The 18,612-nt window shown below is 34.9% G+C and overlaps 2 pseudogenes; both read right to left on the bottom strand.

Annotated features, from left to right (window-relative positions):
• Positions 1 to 1,313: 1,313 nt before the first annotated feature.
• Positions 1,314 to 2,181, bottom strand: LOC120201191 (annotated as a pseudogene).
• Positions 2,182 to 7,973: 5,792 nt separating this feature from the next.
• On the bottom strand, positions 7,974 to 16,970 carry LOC120201182 (annotated as a pseudogene).
• Positions 16,971 to 18,612: the final 1,642 nt, after the last annotated feature.

Genomic DNA, 18,612 nt, shown 5'->3' with positions numbered 1-18,612 from the left:
TGTGCTTATATGATAAATGTGTCCAAATGCTTTTAGGAACAGTCCGACAGGGGTGATGATGATTAAACCATGAAATCACCATGTAATAATTAAGGTCATGTTTTTTTACATGAATTCTATGTAAAGGGCTTTAGGACTTTGTTGATAAAAAGCAGAACAAATAGCCGCAAAGGATAGGTGATCTTGGTGTCAGTAGTAATTGCTGTCTAATTCAATAACATGACAGAAAGATTATTATTTATTACAAATTTTCTTTTTTTTAAAAAAAAATCTTAAATTTAGATTAAAAGAAAATAATACTAAATTTAGTTTAAAATTATTAAAATCTTAAATTTATTTTTATTTTTAGTCTTGCATTAATTACCATTTAAAATATATATAAAAAGTTCTATCCAATTTTAAATAAATTATTAAATTTGGTTTAGTGATTTAGGTGCTTCCGTACGCTCTAAACAACCTGGGTTCAAATTCTCCCTTCATTGTTATTTTTTTTCTTTTTCTGTTTTTGACATTAATTACAATATAAATTATCTCGTAATTCATGTCAGAAGAGTGAGATTCGACTAGTAGTTGTGGTGTGTCTCATATTCTCTTTAGTTCCAGGTTTGAATCTTCCTCGGCACCATTAATTAAAATTAAAACCAAATTGAAAGTATATAAAAATAAACGAAGACCAAGCATATGTTTATATTAATTTTGTTAAGGGTCAACTATACTAGATACCACTGAGGTTTAGGTGTTGTATTGTTTGTGTCACGACCGTCTTTCGGTTGGGTCCGAAATTGGGCTTCGACTTAAAAAGAATGAGTTAGAGTCGTCACCGATCGTTTTAAAAATATTTAGGTGGATCGGACACCATCTTACCTGATATGCGTTCTACCAGAAATGTGTCGGGTTCGGGAGTCGGTTACAGCCAAGGAAGGATTAGTACCATTGTATTGCCCTTTCGGTACCAATTAATTTGTCGGTTGTCTTTAATTGCGAAAATTAAAATTTTTAAAAAATCAATTCGAATTAATTATCTTTGATCGATTGAAAATATCCCTAAAGTCGAAAATAGTGTTAGATTGTAAAATGAAAAAAATGAAAAAAATATTAATATAATAATAATAATAATAATAAAATAGATAAAATAGATAACAAAGATAAATGAAAGTTAGTAAAATAAAGAAAAATAATAAAAAATAATAGAATAAAAAAAATAAAATAAAAAAATAAAAAGGACCTTTATTCAATTTCACCGGTTTTGAGTGTTGTCAAATACAAATGGGATTCAAATTTTTCCCATATACTCAACTTGATTCTCACCCACTTCCGAACAAGAAATACAATGTGAGTCAGCGCTGCTTAAGTTGTCCTTAACTGCTGGGCTCCCCTGTCTTATCTTCATATTTCTTTTCTAATGCCTCTAGCTGTCTGTGAATGCTGTCGAGAACTTCATCAGTCATTCATTAATATATATTATGCATCAATCTTTACATATTCCGGCCTCTCAACATCAGCATATATTCTTGGAAAAGATAGGCAACCTTCGTTAAACAACATCATCTTCTTTAAATATTTTGTAACTTTCGGGTTCATAAGAACGATTTCTTGCCCTTCACCTCACTTGCTGACGGGATTAAACACCATCAGTTGAACATCAATTCCTACTTGCGGAGCTGAGAGACCAATGCCATCAGTTTTGTACATAACGTCGAACATCTCATCGGCAAGCTTCTTCAAATTCTCATCGAATGTGTCAATTCGTTTATTTCTCTTTCATAATATAGGGTCTGGGTATACCACAATTTCCAACGGCAACTCGAACCGAAGATCCTCCGAGGAAACAATTTTGTTGTCTTTGGATGAGAAACCTCGTTTAGCTCGAGCATAGACCGGAGTTAGCATATGATTGGTTTGGTTAACCGAGAAAGTGAGGCGCGCGGGTGAAGAAAAACGGTTGAGCTGGAGATGGCGGGTGGAGTGTACAGCGGAGATGGTGGAATCGGGTTGAGGAGTGTCGGACCAAGTGAGTAGATCTGCAGTGAAAGTGTGTGGTTTCCTCTGTGGGGTGCTCGTGTTTCTCTTCATTCCCTTTCCTCGTAAAACGAAGCTTTCAATTGAATAAAACAACGGAGAGAAGGCTTGGGGTTCTTTCTCTGCAGCACCAAAAACCAAAGGACTCATTTCGCCGCTTCCAATGAGTGAGGCCCCCAAAATGATAAGAAGAATCTGTTTAAATATTAAAAGCCCCCCAAAAGCAGATTTGTTTTTTTAGTTAGTGGGAGTAGTGGGAAAAATGGATAGGAGTGGAATGAGTGGGGGTAATGGATTGGTTGAGAAAATAGTGGGTGCCTGCAAAATAGTATATAAATTAATAATACTAATAATATAATATAATATAATGTTTTCGTAGACTCAGATAAAAAAGGGTGTCTACAGCTGTCCCTTTTTGCATATTTTTATATTAACAAGAATATAGCAAAGATGAAAAAGACAACAAGTTTTTGCCCGGTTCTCTTTGAGTTTATACTTGATAGTGTTTGTTGTGACACTAAGTCGATCCATTGGGCACGATATCCTTCTTCGTGAAATTGTAATCATGGATGACTCATTTGTTGTGAAGTTAAGTTGAATTGTAAAATTCTGAGTACGATATCATTCGTCGTGAAGTTAAAATCGTGGACCTCTTGAGCGCGATAACTCTCGTTGTGAAGTTGAGTTGAGCTCAAAGTATTGGGAAGTAGCTCATGGATTGTCTTCTAGCCTAATATACTTTGTTGTGAAGCTGAAATTTGACCTGAATGAAATAGGTTTTTCATTGTTGTATCACAGATGACTCATTCGTCGTGAAGTTGGGTCAATATTTTGGGTAAGATATCTTTCGTTGTGAAGTCGAAATCGTATGTGAATCGAAAATTGTCTCTATGTTTCCAATCTTGGTCAACCTTGGTCTTCTTCTCGATTTAAAGACTTGGGTGTGAAAATTTGACTGGACAATAGTTCCTTGTTAATGCAACACGGTTGATACGCCCTCGAGCTGAATTGAATCGAACTCGAAAGTCTTCATTGATATACATCTCTTCTTACCTTGAGCTATGATGTACTGAGCTGAGAGATTGCCCCAGATCTTCCTCTTGACTTAAAGACCTTGGTTTAAACTTCAACTGGAAATTAGTTCCTCGCTGTTACTATGCGGTTGATACGTCATCAAGCTGAATGGCATCGAGCTCGACATTTTTTGTTGACAGATAGCCTTTCTCGCCTTGAGCTATACTGTAAATTTGATAGGCCTTTGAGCTGAATGTAATCAAACTCGAAAGTCTTTTGTTAACAGATAACCCTTCTCGCCTTGAGCTATGCTGTAAATTTGATGTGCCTTTGAGTTGAATGTAATCGAAATCGAAGGTCTTTGATGACAAATAACCCTTCTCGCCTTGAGTTATGATGCACTGGGCTGGGGAATGAATCCATGTTGTTGCTGATGACTCATTTGCTGTGAAATCAAGTCAATCTGTTGAAAACGATATCCTTCGTCGTGAAGTTGAAATCGTGGATGGCCCCTTTATTGTGAAGTTGATCTTTGAATTGGATATCCTTCGTTGTGAAGTTGAAATCTAAGAATTATTTTACCAAATTGGTTTTGAGTTGGATATCCTTCGTCGTGAAGTTGAAATCCAATCTTGAGTAAGTTTCACCAAATTGGTTTTGAGTTGGATATCCTTCATTGTGAAGTTGAAATCCAATCTCGAGTTGTATTGCTACTTGTGGGCACGATATCCTTCGCCGTGAAGTTGAAATCGTGGATGACCTCTTCGTTATGAAGTTGAGCTTTGAATTGGATATCCTTCGTCGTGAAGTTGAAATCCAATGTTGTGTAAGTTGTGTTGTTTCGAGTCCAATATCCTTCGCTGTGAAGTTGAAATTGACTCCGAATGAAACTGGAAAAGTTGTTTATTGACAGACATTCCTTCTTTGAATTGGATATCATTCGTCATGAAGTTGAAATCCAATCTAGAGATGAATACTGCTTGTGGGCACGATATCCTTCGTCTTGAAGTTGAAATCGTGGGTTGCTCATTCGTTGTGAGTTAAGCATTGAATTGGATATCCTTCGTCGTGAAGTTGAAATTGTAGATGGCTCATTCGTTGTGAAGTTGAGCTTTGAATTGAATATCCTTCGTTGTGAAGTTGAAATTGACTCTAAAAGCTACAAAAAATTATGTGTGCAAAAAATGATGAATGTGATGCTCTTAAGTATGTCTAAGATGCATGCAATATGAATTATCTCTTATTTTATCTCCTAGGTAGAGTCTCATGCTTTGTCTGTCGATCTGGTCTTGGGAATCGATCGTGCCTCATTTTCTTCTCGGGTTTCAGCTTCAAGGACCTTTCATATTTGAGACTGTCCTATTTGAAATTTTTTTTCTCATTTCTCTTATTTTATGAGGGAAAAAGATATGAGCATATAAAAATTCTGTAAAAAATTGTTGCTTAATTCAGGCTCACAATTGAATCAAATCATAAACATGAGCTCAAAGAATATCAAAGGAATCAATAGCTCTTTTAATGCTTTCATAGTTATAGCTCTTTGGCAAATATCAAAATTGATGAGTTGGTTTCAGGTTTGCCTCATATTTTCTATGGTTTTGACCACCAAAATGTCGCAACATGCCCCTTTTTCTTGGCTTGGCATTTTAATCGGATGCGGACAAAATGACGCAACTAGCATAATCAATTACTAGACCTTCTATTTCGGTCCTCTGAAATCTTCCATTTGTTCAAGCTTCGTAGGCTTCTCTAACAAAGGCAATGCAAAAATATCGATCTAAAAATAAAATTCTTGAGTGTCCTTTAGTCCATCATTACCGAAAATTTCTTGTTTAGATAAATTTGATTTAATTTACCATTGTCTGGATAGCCAAATCCATAAAGCTGAGGCGTTTAACCAATTGCTTTAGAGGGATAACTTAATATTATAATCACTTTTATCATGTTAACTGAATGGTTCATCTCATCACAAAGTCTTTGGCCTGACAATAGAAGTGGAGCAAACACCAAGTTGCCAAGTGTCCAAGCAATGTCATGGTTTGAACGCAATTTATTCATAAAGCCAGGGCTTTCGAGTTTCCTCTATAACCAATTGCCTTAGTGTAATAGCTCAACTTTTACGGATTTAATTTCTTAAGATTGTCAAGAAGAACTTGTTATAGTCTAGGTGTTTGTTGAAAGTCAATAATTTCATCTTTAGACTTCAATTTCCAAGCGACTGGCCTAAACTAATTCAACTACTTGACTATTCCATATGTAAAGATCATGATCATCATTGAACGTCTTAAACAAAAAGTATAGTAATATCATATGCAAAAGATGTCCCATGTTGTCCGCACATATGCATATCTAAATACCAAGCCTCTTTTCATTTTTTATGAGAGGAGAAGGTTATATCGGTTCTTGTAAGAAAAATGTATGGTGTTTGAGCGTATCTTTCAAGGTAAGGTCCAAGGGTCATTATTTGATCATATCACTTTATCAAAGATTTGTAACTCCGATCATTTACAGAGTTTTTAATTCATTTGATATTCAACGAATTTCAAGTCTACAAATTTGATTCATTGCTTGCTATCTTTAAAGTAGCATAAATTCATTTAAACCTCCTTAAAAAAAGAACTGAGAAAAGAAGAAAAACAAATTCAAACAAAATACTGCGAATGATGAAACGATCTTCTTTCTTATTTGGATGCACCCGAGTTGCTGAAGTTGATCCAATTTTTATTATGCATTTTCTGCACGATTCTCTTGAATGCGGAGTAGTTCTCGATAGTGTGCCTGGGACACCGCTATGATATTCACAATGAACGTTCTCATCATACTACTTGGGTATGGGGGCTTCATGTGTTCCACCGGATATGGTGACACTACGTGGGTGTCAAAAAGTTGTTGGTAAAGCTCTTTGTAGGAATATAATCGAAATGTTCCCATTTTTTATGAGACATGTGAATGAAAAAAAAGAGAACAATAATGCGAAATATGCATGAATACATAATGCATACAATGTTCGAGACATTGATCCAAAAATGTGTCTGTTATTATAAATAATCCTTATTGAGGATAAAAATGTTATGTCTTAGGAGACAAAAAACATTTTAAAGGTATAGACCCATAACAACTTCTGATCCGTCTTCCGCCTTGTCTGTCACCGATTGAATACCCTGTCAAACCGTTCTGACTCATCTGGATAAACCGTGCAGGTGACGAGCTGTTGAATGACTGCATCTCTAGTTTTCACTCTCTGCTGAGTCTGCCTTCAACAAAAGCGCATTTGGAAGCCTCCATTGAAGGGAACTGTCTGAAACTCACTTGTTTACTTCTTGGATTTGTCAACAATGGCCTGTTGTCTTTGAAGGAGCACTCCAGGTCAATAATATTTTTTCTCGTCTTGCCCCTGTAACCCTTGCCAACTGAAAAAGTTGACTTTTGGTGTACACAGTGTAAATCCCAGTCCATTATGAGTATTTTCTAACTATAGTTGGACTTCTGAGTCTTTCATCTCTTGTATTATAACCCCTTTGTCCATTAATACATATTATTTACGTTTAACGAACACATTTTTGGTGTATTAACACCTCTTTTGAATGATGCAAATGATGAAACTAAAATAAAAGAGAACAAAAATGAAAAGGGTTAGTGATGTAAAGATAATAATCAAAACAATCATGAAAATAAAAATATTACCCCACATGATATCTACCCCATGCTTATTATTCTTACACGGACATGATCTCTATCCCACATGTTAATTTTGAACCAGTCTTAACCGCATAAATTTCTAGTTCACATGTTTTGAACATAAAATAAAGCAAGAAATAATCTCAAAATAGTCTAGGGTTTGAAATGAGGTTTTGGGCTGGGCTCTAATTCCCTATAGTCTCCCGGTTTAGGTTCTAAAGAAGGTATTCGATTTCTCCTTGTCGGTGCCCCCTTGGGCTTGCCAGACCTTTAGTCCTAAGTTCATTACAAGTTTACGTGGACTAAGTTAAACTCGAGAGGATACATTCCCTTATGCCCATACGGAGAATAAATTCACATGAAGACATAAGGTATATGAATCCCGAAGGTTACTTGCTAGGCCCATACGGAGAATAAATTCTCACGAAAGCGTCGCTTTCACCCCCACTTAAAAAACGGGTTTGGAGCTTGGGTATAGAGTCTTAGATGAAAACTTTTTTAAAAATCTGTAATCGTTAAAAAACGTTAGTGCAACTATTTATTTGAAAAATAATCAAAGATAAATAATTAAAATCGAATAAATAAATTAAAATTTATTATTTTCGCTTGAAAAAGACAACCGAAAATTAATTATGGCCTGACTCACTTACCTGTCCCCAGCAGAGTCGCCAAGCTATCGCGACCGTCTTTCGGTTGAGTCTGAAATTGGGCTTCGACTTAAAAATAATGGGTTAGAGTCGCCACCGATCGTTTTAAAAACATTTAGGTGGATCAAACACCATCTTATCTGATATGCGTTCTACCAGAAATGTGTCGGGTTTGGGAGTCGATTACAGCCAAGGAAGGATTTGCACCCTTGTACTGCCCTTTCGGTACCAATTAATTTGTCAGATGTCTTTAATTACGAAAATTTAAATTAAAATTAAAATCTAAAAAAATAATTCGAATTAATTAACTTTGATCGATTGAAAACATCCCTAAAGTCAAAAATAGTATTAGATTATAAAAAGAAAAAAAGAAAAAATATTAATATAATAATAATAATAATAAAATAAATAAAATAGATAACAAAGATAAATGAAAGTTAGTAAAAAAAGAAAAATAATAAAAAATAAAAAAATAAAAAGGACCTTTATGCAATTTCACCGGTTTTGAGTATTGTCAAATACAAATGGGATTCAAATTTTCTCATACACGCAACTTGATTCTCACCCAGTTCCGAACAAGAAATACAGCGTGAGTCAGCGTTGTTTAAGTGGTCCTTAACTGCTAGGCTCGACGGTCTTATCTTTATATTTCTTTTCTAATGCCTCTAGCTGTATGTGAATGTTGTCGAGAACTTCATTAGTCATTCATTAATATCTTGTGCATCAATCTTTACATATTCCGGCCTCTCAACATCAACATATATTCTTGGAAAATATAGGCAACCTTCATTAAACAACACCATATTCTTCGAATATTTTGTAACTTTCAGGTTCATAAGAACGATTTCTTGCCCTTCACCTCGCTTGCCGACGGGATTAAACACCATCAGTTGAACATTAATTCCTACCTGCGGAGCTGAGAGACCAATGCCATCAGTTTTGTACATAACATCGAACATCTCATCGATAAGCTTCTTCAAATTCTCATCGAATGTGTCAATTCATTTATTTCTTTTCTGTAATATAGGGTCTGGGTACACCACGATTTCCAGCGGCGACTCGAACCAAAGATCCTCCAGGGAATTGATTTTGTTGTATTGGATGGGAAACCTCATTTAACTTGAGCATTAGTAGGGGATTGGTTTGGTTAACCGAGAAAGTGAGGCGCGCGGGTGAAGAAAAACGGTTGAGCTGGAGATAGCGAGTGGAGTATGCAGCGGAGGTGGTGGAATTGGGTTGAGGAGTGTCGGACCAAGTGAGTAGATCTACAGTGGAAGTGTGTGGTTTCCTCTATGGGGTGCTCGTGCTTCTCTCCATTCCATTTTCCTCGTAAAACGAAGCTTTCAATGGAATAAAATAATGGAGAGAAGTCTTGGGGTTCTTTATCTGCAGCACCAAAAACCAAAGGACTCCTTTCGCCGCTTCCAATGAGTGAGGCCCCCCAAAATGATAAGAAGAATGTGTTTAAATATTAAAAGCCCCCAAAAGCAGATTTGTTTTTTAGTTAGTGGTAGTAGTGGAAAATATGGATAGGAGTGGAATGGGTGGGGTAGTAGAGTGGTTGAGATAATGGTGGGTGACTGCAAAATAATATATAAATTAATAATAATAATAACAATAATAATAATAATAATAATAATAATATAATGTTTTCGTAGACCCGGACAAAAATGAGTGTCTACAGCTGTTCCTCTTTGGATATTTATGTGTTAACAAGAATAGGGCAAAGATGAAAAAGACTACAAGTTTTTGTCCGGTTCTCTTTGAGTTTAGACTTAATAGTGTTTGTTGTGACACTAAGTCGATCTATTGGGCACAATATCCTTATTTGTGAAGTTGAAATCGTGGATGAATCTTTTGTTGTGAAGTTAAGTTGAATTGTAAAATCCTGAACATGATATCCTTTGTCGTGAAGTTGAAATCGTGGACCTCTTGAGCGCGATAACTCTCGTTGTGAAGTTGAGTTGAGCTCAAAGTATTGGGAAGTAACTCATGGATTGTCTTCTATCCCAATATATTTTGTTTTCGTAGACTCGGACAAAAATGGGTGTCTACAGTTTGTGTCTTTGAACTTTCAATTTTACCAATTTCAGCACTGGACTTTCATTTTTATTTCGATTATACTACTGAACCGTTAAATCATTAGTGGCACGATTATGTGGCTATCGACTGTTGGCGTAGACACCTCACCAAAATAACGTTGTTTTGATCCTACTATTAATAATTTAACGATCTAGTGGTATAATTGAAACAAAAATCAAAGTTCAGAGCTATAACTGACAAAATTGAAATTTTAATGTTATAAATGATGCAACGCCTTTAAGTTCGGTGGTATCCGGTGTAATTTACCTTTTTGTTAATTATCACGTCAACTCCGATAGTTAACTTGATCTAATTGATAAAATTGAAATATAAGTGATCATCTCATAATTAAGTGATCACGGGTATAATTTATCTTAAATATAATTATATTTTAAATATTAATGTTTTAATTATTTAAATGATTAAAACATTAATTATTTATAAGTTAAGGGATTAAATTAAAAAATAATTTAGGATCAAGATGCCACTAAAAGTTAGATGATCTTTCAATTCGTTTAACCAAAACAAATATGGCTTTAATTTACACAATCTCTTAATCAATCGATAGGCTAATCACACGTCCAATACTTTTTTTCAGCCCCTAGGCTTCGTTTAGTTCTCTTTTTCTTCCACAAATTTCTTGGGTAAACTATATAAATAATCATTAATGTTTGAATAAAAAAATTTGGCTACCAATATTTTAAAAGTAATAATTAGGTCACTAAAGTTATCGATTTATAACAAATTAATCACTCGACCATTAACAACCGTTATTGGAATAACAGAATGCTGATGTGACACATTAATCTAATTTTTTTGACATCATTTGATCATGTGATATCATTTTGAATGACGAAAAGAATGTGACACGTTAACTGCAATTCAGGCATGGTTGACTAAAGGAAATGCAATTCAAATTAACACTCGAAAAATAAAACTCAACTAAGACCCAACCCGAGACCCAGATTTAAACTCAGACCCGGGGCCTAAAACTAGACCCGACCCAGGTCTAACCCTAACCTTAGGGTAACCGCTTAATCCTCCAACCAGTGACCACCATTCTCTGCCCTAATGCCAATAGAATGACCCATGCACGTCTGCTGCCCCAACACTCCACGCAACCCCACCTATATAGACAACAAGCAAGACAACAAAACACAATGAAAAATTTGTAACAGTTTTTTAAAGGTTTTTAATTCTATGATTAATAGAATTAAATTATGATTTGGAAGTGACTATTTTGCCCTCACTATTTAGCCTATAAATAGAGGGCAATTTCATTCACTTTGTGATATTTCCAAGCAAACATTTGCTTTGAAACACTCCTATTTTTTGAGTGTTGTTTGAGTTGAGAGAAGAGCAATACCACCAAGTTCACTCCAGTTTTCGGGTGTACGAATTCTTGGAGAGCCGTGTTAACCTCAGGGGGTTGTTCGTCCATTGTAGCGATTACACACATCGGGGCGAATTTGCTTCTAAGGCAGTGGATTACCACGACACGGTTATCATTCTGATTGATTATTTTATTTAATATTTTCCAGTCAGTGCTAACGCCTCGTTTTGCAGCAGTCTATTTGACCAACAATTTAGAAGCAAATTTTATACTGCTGCTACAAACGACAACAGTACAATCTGATAGGCACATGTTTTTGCATCGATTACCAAAATATCTAAAGAAGGAAATTGAGGCTATCGATTTCGGTTAGTCTGTTGATTTACCATGTTTTCTCAATAATCTTGCAATCAAAAGGACTTTGATAGTGCCATGATCAGAAATATGGTAACAAACTTGTGGTTGCTAATGTTTAGAAATTTGTCATGCTTTAATTTCATGATTCATTTATAATTATTAAGATCAAACAGTAAACATGCATGACAAGGTTGTTTTCCTGCATTTAAATATTGGAAACTTTAAAGCATGAATTAAAGTTGAGAAAATGCATGGAATTGGAAACATTAGTATTATAGCTGTTAAATACTTCTTAACAGTCGTTTATAATCCATTAATATTTGAATATTTATAAATTTTATATTATAATAAGCATTAATAGTATTATGATTTCATAATAAGCATTAATGGTATTATAAGGTCTTATGGACAAAAGGAACGGAAAAAACGTTTAATTAGTCATTACTTTATGAGTTTAAAGCAAGGAAACGTTTTAGTTTTCAAAATAATTTTTTAATGAATTGTCTTTATATTGCAAAACTGAAAAGATAATGGAGACGTGTGTTTATTGCTTTCGAATGGTATTAGGCTATTATCAATATACTAGTCAAATAGTATAATAAAGCAATATTTATTGATAATTCATTGGGGATTTTAATGCATAATAATGCATGAAATGTTGGTATGAATATTATTTCGGTTCCTTTCATGTATAAATCAATTAGCTTTATACTATATTAGCATTCTTTGTGCTCACTGCTTTAAAAAGCATTTATTGCTTTTAACGTGTTTACATAGCTATATTGGTGAATTAGCTATTTTCTCATTTTAATGAATATATATTGCTATTATACATGGGTATATATTGCTAATATTTGTGCAATAAAGAGTATGATTTAATGACTCCATTATAATGGAAATTGATTCTCTTGGAGAATAACAACCTTTGGTTCATGTGGAGATGTGCAACTATTTATTTTCATGTGAGGTGATGATGTTGAACGAGGAGATTCTCCAAATTGAATAGTTGTTAAATTTGAGTTTGATTTCCACAATCTCTTGAAGATAAGGAACCAAAATCCTAAAGATAAGGATCTTGTCACTATCAATAATATTTTTTAAAAATTATTGTTAGTAAATTAATTTCGCGACTAACCATGTATATTCTTCATTTGACTTTGGTTTAGATGAAGTGATTGTCACGATGGATTTTGGGATCATGCTGATTAAAAGTGATAATGCAAAGAATGATGGTGTATGTATGGTGAACAAGTCTATTTGGAATTGTGATTCTACCTGCGAGGTCAAATTATTTAGACTTGTTGCCTGTTAATTCATGCCTTTTAAATACATTAATTAGATTGCATGAGCCTTTAAGATAGTCTTTAAAACTCGGTGGATACTATGAAATGAGATAAAACCACTAGTAAAGACTAAGATAGTACTACTAAGGCTAAGGTGGTAGTGTGAGCCCAAAAATATATGCTTAATAAGATAGTGTCAAGCATAATTCTTTAAGAAAGCCTTAAGAAAGAGAAAATCTATAAATAATTTATTGGAAAATAGTGTGATGAGTATGAAAGTGCATGTCTAGGATTGGTTCTATGAAGACTTGGTACTTAAGCGTGCCTAGTGCACCACCTCTCTTTTATAGAAACCTACCTGGTGCATTGTTCATTACTATGCTCACTATTCCAATTTATAAAATACTATGACAAGATAAAAACTCTTAAAACTTAGTGCAGAAGTTAAAAGAGTAGAGATTAATTTGGTTGAGTGGAATACCAAATTTAGTCATAGTAAATAAAATATATGATGATCTCTTTAAGGCTAATATGTTGAATATCATGAATGAGTATATGATAGACTCTATTGCTACTAAAAGTGTGTTGTAGCTATTAAATCTCTAAGTGATTTTCCTAAGTAGAGGAAAGAAAAGAGATTATCTATTTTATAATGGTTTATGCATTTTAATGATTTGTAACTTCTCAAAACTTTGAGAATTATGTGTAAACAAAACTTGAGTTTGTTAAAAATATAGTTTTATGGCTAAAACTCATAACAAACTTTACTCTAGTATGAGTGAGTATTTGTTTACATGTTTTACAAGACACTTATGGATATCCTAAAATGTTAGAAATGTGGGGGTGTCTTAAAATGTAGATTAAATGCATAAACTCAAATAGAAAATATTATATCCACTTCTTCTAGTATTTCTGCTAGGTCTTCTCAAGAAATTAATTTCGAGCCTAGAAGAAGTAAAAGGCTATTTGGACCAAATTTTATCACTTCCTTTATTTCTGAGATAAATGATTTAGACTCTCTTTCTGGTCATATAGCTTAAATATTATATAAGGATCCTAAAAAGGCTATAAGATCTATCGATACTAGTTCTAGAAAAGCGCTATTAATGATGAACTAGAATCGATAATGTCTAATCATACTTGGGAATTAGTTGACTTGCCTAGAGGATTTAAACCAATCTGTAGCAAATGAATCTTCCGGAAGAAAATGAGACAAGATGATTTAATCCAGTGGTACAAGGCAAGGCTAGTTGTCAAAGGGTTCACTCAAAAGTTTGTTTTAAACTACTTTGATTCTTACTCTCCCATTATGAACATCTCAACGATCCGTGCATTATTTGCACTAGCCTCCATTCATAAGTTGCAAGTACATCAAATGGATGTTAAGACTGCATTTTTGAATGGAGATCTAGATGAGGAGATCTATATGAGAACAATGGTACAAGAAATTTCATAAAACTATACTTAGTTTTGGTTTTGTTGTGAATGGTTCGGATGCTTGCGTGTATTCGATGATGTTTGATACTGATTGCGTCATCATAAGTTTTGTATGTTGATGACATGTTGATTTTCAGTTCTAACATTGAGTCCATTAACAAAACAAACGGTTTCTTGTCCACTAAATTTGAGATGATGGATCTGGGAGAAGTTGATGTAATCTTAGGAGTCAAAATTACTGGAAAGGGATTTTCTTTATGTCAAGCACACTATCTTGAGAAAGTGTTAAAAAAAATTTGACAGTTTTGACGTCGTCCCTGTTCGAACTCTTGTGACACTAGCATATATCTCTTTAAGAATAAAGGAAGTAGCGTTTCCCAAACATAATATGCTAAATTAATCAGAATTTTAATGTTCTTAAAGAACTATACTCGGCCTGATATTGCTTATGCTGTGAGTAGACTAAGTAGATATACTCATAATCCGAGTGGTGAGCACTGGATTGCTCTTAAACGCTTACTGAAGTATCTTAAGGGTACTTTGGATTGGAAACTTGAATTTGTTGGCTTTCCTGCGGTACTAGAAGGATATTGTGATGCCAACTGGGTTTCTGATAATGATGAGGTAAGCTCTACGAGCGGGTATGTTTTTACTTTGGGTGGAGCAGCAATCTCATGGAAATCATCGAAGCAGACTTGTATTGCTCATTCTACCATGGAGTCAGAGTTTATAATTCTTGACCTAGCTGAGCAAGAAGCCGAGTGGCTCGGAAGCTTGTTAGCAAATATTTTGTTATGAGGAAGACCGACTCCTCCGATTTCTTTGTTGTGTGATTCGCAAGCTGTGATATGTGTACAATGGTAAGAAAAGACACGTTCGCATAAGGAATGAATCAGTTAGACAATTAATAAAGAATGGAGTGCTCTCTTTAGAGTATGTGAAGTCGGAAAGGAACCTAGCAGATCCTTGGTCCTAGATTCGTCGAGGGGGATGGGCCTAAAGCCCATTGGTTGAGGAATTCATGGTGGATACCCAACTTAGTTATCTAAGTTCCATGTGGTCAAACGAAACCATGGAAAGACTCATAGTGCACATTCCTACTACCTATCCCTATGATGAATAATGTGCATGCCCAGGATGAGCTTAATTGCTCTTAATAAATTCATAGCCCAGGCTTTGGGTGGTCTTAGTGAGAAAGACTTGATGAATTTACCGATTTTGGTTGAATATCTATTCTTAATAAGTTCATAACCCAGAGTTGAGTGGGTAGTTCTAATCGCGAAGGACTAGATGAACTTACCGTTTGAGAGGATGAGTTTTATTAAACTCTTAATGAATTCAAACCCAAGAGGTTCCTAGTGAGAAGGACATATTGAATGGGAGTTCCTAGTGAGAATGACATATTGAATTCACCGAATTATGAGGCTGAATATTTATTCTTAATGACTTCTTATCCCAGAGTTTGGGTGGTTCATTAATAATGAACTTGAAGAAAGTCACCATACCCTTTGTGAGGTTGAGCTATTATAAAAGCTCTTAATTATTTCATAGCTCAGTTTGAGTGGTTTATGTTGATATAAATTTGATGAAATAACCTACGTAAGTGAGAAGGATTAGCCACCTTCTATGAAAAACGTTGGGCCGTTTTTTCTAGTACACTTATTAGAATCCTGAGGAAAGAGGGCTAAACATATATACGCTTTTGTATATATTCTTTGTAGACACATCGAGAACTTTGGTGGATGAAGGGGTTAGTTGTGTGTTATGAGTTTACCCCAATCTTAGAAAGTTCCAGACTAGTTTCACTTATCTAAGAGAAGGATTGCTCATCATCACTATGTACTAGTTCCAGATACGTTCACTAGTGCTTAAGCAACTAATCTCGCTATTGCTCTTCTCATGTTTTTACTTCATTGCTCTCATCTTTACGAAAGAATTCTTTCGCATTAGTGGGGGAATGTTGGTAATGCTCAATTTGTAACAGTTTTTTAAAGGTTTTTAATTCTATGATTAATAGAATTAAATTATGATTTGGAAGTGACTATTTTGCCCTCACTATTTAGCCTATAAATAGAGGGCAATTTCATTCACTTTGTGATATTTCCAAGCAAACATTTGCTTTGAAACACTCCTATTTTTTGAGTGTTGTTTGAGTTGAGAGAAGAGCAATACCACCAAGTTCACTCCAGTTTTCGGGTGTACGAATTCTTGGAGAGCCGTGTTAACCTCAGGGGGTTGTTCGTCCATTGTAGCGATTACACACATCGGGGCGAATTTGCTTCTAAGGCAGTGGATTACCACGACACGGTTATCATTCTGATTGATTATTTTATTTAATATTTTCCAGTCAGTGCTAACGCCTCGTTTTGCAGCAGTCTATTTGACCAACAATTACAACCTAACCCGACATGTTATTGTCCCTATTCACATATACAAGATGAAATGAAAATCAAAATTAATGCAACAAACATGTTACAAGTTATACAAGAATATTACAAACAATGATAAGAATAGCACAACGCGACATCCCAACATTAAAAATTAGGGTAAAGTACATATTTAGTATCTAAACTATCATTTTTATTCCGTTTTAGTACCTAAACTTTTGATTTTTTTTCAAATTCATACCTAATGTTTACTTTTTGTTTCATTTTAGTACCCCACAATTAAAAATTGAGGTACTAAAATGAAACAAAAATTTAACAACGGGGTACTAAAATGGAACAAAAAGTTAACAAGGGGACTAAAATGAAGCAAAAAGTAAACGTTATGTATGATTTTGAAAAAAAATAAAAATTTAGGTACTAAAATGGAACAAAAGTGATAGTTTAAGTACTAAACATGTAGTTTACCCTAAAAATTATAAGAGGAGTTTTATTCATATAATACAACTCCTCCTTCACCAACGAAGGTTGGCCTGAGTGGAAGGGGCTCTGGTCGCTTAAGCAAGTGGTCTCAAGTTTGAGCCCTTGTGGATGCAGAAAACCTTCTTGGGAGAGGTCCCCACCTTTCGTGCCCGACAGTACCTCGGAGGATTAGTCTCAGGCGAAGCCTGGAGACACCTTGGGATACCCAAAAAAAATACAACTCCTTCAACAATAACATAGTATCACCTGCCATTGAAGGGAAGACAAAAATGATTAGTAAGTAAACAATCTCATTAATTATAAAATGGGTGCAACTGAAATGTGATAAAAACATAACATTTTTTTATTGAGCGCAACTAAAAATGTTATTTTTTTAATATTTTTACTTGACAATCGAAAATATTACCTTTTTTTTCATAATATTTTTGGTTCAATCGAAAACATAAAAAAATATTAACATTTTAAGTTGTGCTGCATCAAAGGTGTTATGTCTTTTTATCACATTTTCAATTGCATCCATTATTTGTCATTTTCAATCGAATAACTCTTGCCAAGGCAGTTTTACAGGCCATTCCAGTTTATGTTATGCAGGCAACTTGGATCCCCAAAGGCTTGTCCGAGGAGATGGAGCGAATTATTCGTCGTCGTGTTTAGGGTTCCAAAAATGGGATATGATGCAATCTAGCAAGGATAATGGTGGTTTGGGTATGAAGAACCTGCATTGCCAGAACCGTGCTTTCTTGATGAAAGTGGCATTCCAAATCGTCACCAGACCAGATAAGTTGTGGGTACAAACGATCCGCTCTAAGTATAAGTGGAAAGATCCTTTCTCGCTTACGATTCAGCGAAGAAGCGGCTCGAGATTGTGGAGGGGATTAAATCTCATCTGGCATGATCTTACTGAAAACATTTCTTGGGACATTCGGGATGGCTCAAACACTGATTTTTGGTATGAACACCGGCTGGAAGATGAAAATCGTTTGGTGTTCTCTTATACTGGATCGGACAGCCCCAAACCAATGTCCGTGAGAGATGTGACTCGCCCTTCGGAGTCTTGGGACTGGGATATGTTATCGGGGTCATTACCTGAGCATATCTTGCAGCGTATTGCTACTGTCTGGTCACCCCAAGCTCAGTTGGGCTCGGACATTCCTGGCTGGAGATGGGAATCGGATCGCACTCTCTCTTCTAAATCGGCTTATGAGTACCTTAATCAAACGGGGTTGGCGATCACAAATGGTGGAATTTGGAAGTGCCACAGAGAATCCAAGTGTTCATTTGGCTTGCCCTACATGATCGGTTACTCACAATCTCGGAACGGTGCAAGCGACATTCGACTACCGTGGAAGAGTGTATGATTTGGTGTCGAGGATTTGGATCATGTTTTGCGCCAATGTTATGTGGCAAGATCAGCTTGGTCTAAGGTGGTTAAAGATGATGAGTTGGCAGCCTTTTTCCCAATGCCAATGAAGGAATGGTTTGAGGATTTAAAATTACAATATATTTTAGATTTGTTCTACGTATTTGTCATTAAAAATCTGTTTTCGTCCTCTTAAAATTTTATAAGTTCAAATTCGTCCCTCGAAATTTTGTAAGTTCAAGTTCATCCACTGACATAAATCTTACGTATGTCTTTGCACTAATGACACGATATAAAATAATCTTTAAAACTAAACCATAAATTATAATTCACTAACCATCGAATTTCAAAGACCAGTAAAATATGAAAAATCAGCGTCCTTAGGTGAATTTTTTTAACTTTAACTCAAACTTAAAATCATAAAAAACCTTAAACTAACTCAAAAACCCTAATCTATTAATTTAACATTGTGATTTTTTTAAAGATATATTTTGTCTGACGTGTCTTGTATTGATTCTGATCATATGATAAAATG

This window comes from Hibiscus syriacus, unplaced genomic scaffold (genome assembly GCF_006381635.1).
Source record: "Hibiscus syriacus cultivar Baekdansim isolate YM2019G1 unplaced genomic scaffold, ASM638163v2 tig00007043_pilon, whole genome shotgun sequence".
In the NCBI taxonomy this organism is placed as follows: Eukaryota; Viridiplantae; Streptophyta; class Magnoliopsida; order Malvales; family Malvaceae; genus Hibiscus; species Hibiscus syriacus.
This window is presented reverse-complemented; position numbering and strand designations above follow the sequence as displayed.